At 41.4% G+C, this 2,305-nt stretch overlaps 1 long non-coding RNA gene across 1 annotated transcript; it reads left to right on the forward strand.

The window, feature by feature from the left end:
* Positions 1 to 567: 567 nt before the first annotated feature.
* On the forward strand, positions 568 to 1,193 carry LOC125314389. The gene is made up of 2 exons (XR_007197883.1): positions 568 to 608; positions 1,013 to 1,193. It is a non-coding gene; the product is annotated as an uncharacterized LOC125314389 (long non-coding RNA).
* Positions 1,194 to 2,305: the final 1,112 nt, after the last annotated feature.

The raw sequence follows: 2,305 nt of genomic DNA on the forward strand, positions 1-2,305 counted from the left end.
GCTGCTGTAAGTTATCGAGAAAAGATCTTCGATACTTTCTTGGGCATAATTTATGTGAGGAAAAGATTGAAATTTACCCTAAAAGCAGTCCAATCTTGGAAGAACTGAAAATCATTGCTGTCTACACAGTTTGGTCCAGATTTTCAGATGCGCCGACTTATTTTTGTAGTGCTGATGACTGTTTACTGCAAGTGAGCTTGCTGGATTTCAGGTTGGAGTCACCATGGAAATCTCCCGATTAGATGCTTGGTATTCAAAAAAAGATGGTTCTTTGGAAAGCCTAGCATCATACATTTTCCGGGCCTGTGTCGTAGGTGTTGTCTACCAGAAGTCATTCTGCGATGCATTTGCATGCAGGTGGTGTTTTCTCCCAAAGAAGAAATCCCCCCCTCTCTTTTCTTTTTGACATTTTCAGCATACATACCAAAATGGATGCACGCAGCATCTCATCTGTCTTTCAATTTATTGAACCGTTCTCTATGCGACGCAGGTCTTGGTATCTGTAGTGGAGTCCAGTGGCCCTCCTGAAAGCGCATGATGATCTGATTGAATTAATCACTTCACATGAAGCAGGCCTACTTCATCTGTTTAGTCAGCAACAATTGCAGGTAATTTCGATACTAGTACTTGATACAATATATTGGGTCTTCCTGTATCATGGGATGCCAGGGATAGTTGGCCTGACCCATCATTGCTAGAGAACTTCTCTCCTGCAAGTCTCTCCTGCAAGTCCTGACTGTGTTGCGCGTAAATTTTATTGGCATAACAATGATTCACTCTAGTCCACTGGGTCCTAGTTGGTTTAAATTGTCTTTGATACTTTAAATTCTGCACCCTGTGAACAAAGGACATCTCGATCGTACGCCTTTATCGTGTCTAAAATGGATCGTGTTTTACTCTTCCATACTCTTCTTACAAAGAGTAGTGTCCGACTTTTATGCATTTCGCCAACTCTTGTGGGATTATTCTAGTTACTTAAAGTTGCTGATGGTGTCGTTGGGTTTTTTTCCAGGAATTTTTGTTCTTAGAGAGGGAATACTCCATATGCTGCATGGAGCAACAAGAAGTTTATGAGTAGGCCTATTGTAAATTTAACCTAATTGGCTTCATAACATGACACCTGACTTGGTTTTTAACTTCGTAAAGCATGAGGTGAGAAGCCACAGAAAGAGAAAATCCAGGTTGTTTTGGAAGTCTAGTAACTAGTCCCCCCGCCCCCCCCCCTCCTCCTCCTCCTCCTCCTCCTCCTCCTCCTCTCTCTCTCTCTCTACAACCAAGAATTGTGAAATCGAGCATTTCATTGTTCTTTATGTGAATTATCCTTTGGGACTGAGGCTTTGTTTATAGAAGAGGGCTTCATAAATATTTGAACTTGGGCAACAATTAGTAGCCGTTCACTTGGTGTAGCCCGCTTATTGATGCTTCCCACTGTACGCTTGTGCATACCGACCAGAATCATTTTGCGAAAAACGCCTGAATCTTTAATCTTCCCCATTCTCTCCCGCCACAGTATTGTTTCATGACATGATAGGCTTCCTCGAAGCTCCACTACGAACTGCCATTGACGATGCCTCGCATCAACGAGCTATCGCCCATTGCCATTTTACCTCGCCCTCGTGTCTTTGAGCAATTACCCGGCGTCCATTGTTGTTTATCGGGTCCTTGTTGTGCCTCGTGTCTCTGTCCTCTAGAGCTGTGCTGATGTGGCCATTACAGTGCTACCAACAGCATCACCGGTCGCTCGCACCAAATTTGCGTTGCCCAAGGCAAGCAGCACCGGATATGGGCTCGCCGACATTGGAATTGACGTCTAGAACTCATCCAAAAAGATAGATACGGAGAGAGTTGGGGGTTGGGGTTGTGATCAATGGCTCAAGGTGTCTATTGGGGTTTCGAGATTGTTCAATGGCAAGCGGCAAAGACACTTCATTTTAAATTTATTACACTTATACCAATTCAGTACTAAATATAAAGGGCGACGTTTCTCGGTTCTGTCTAATCCTATACAGGAAACAAGAGGTCTAATGGAACCTATAGAGTTGAAAGGGGGCTTTTTTGAACATATGGTTAAAAAAATTACCAATTTATGTGACTTTTAAAAAAAAAAATTACCCTTTTAGGGCATGTGCGCTTCTAATGGGGCTGTGCGCCTCCCAAAGACGCGCACAGCCCCATTTTGTTTTTTTTACTTTCTTTTTTATTTTTGCAGTCGCATATTTTATTTTTTTACATTTTTTTATTTTTATATTTATAATAATATTTATTTATAATAAAATTTATATTTATACAACTTTATAAATATAAT

Source organism: Rhodamnia argentea, chromosome 3 (genome assembly GCF_020921035.1).
Source record: "Rhodamnia argentea isolate NSW1041297 chromosome 3, ASM2092103v1, whole genome shotgun sequence".
In the NCBI taxonomy this organism is placed as follows: Eukaryota; Viridiplantae; Streptophyta; class Magnoliopsida; order Myrtales; family Myrtaceae; genus Rhodamnia; species Rhodamnia argentea.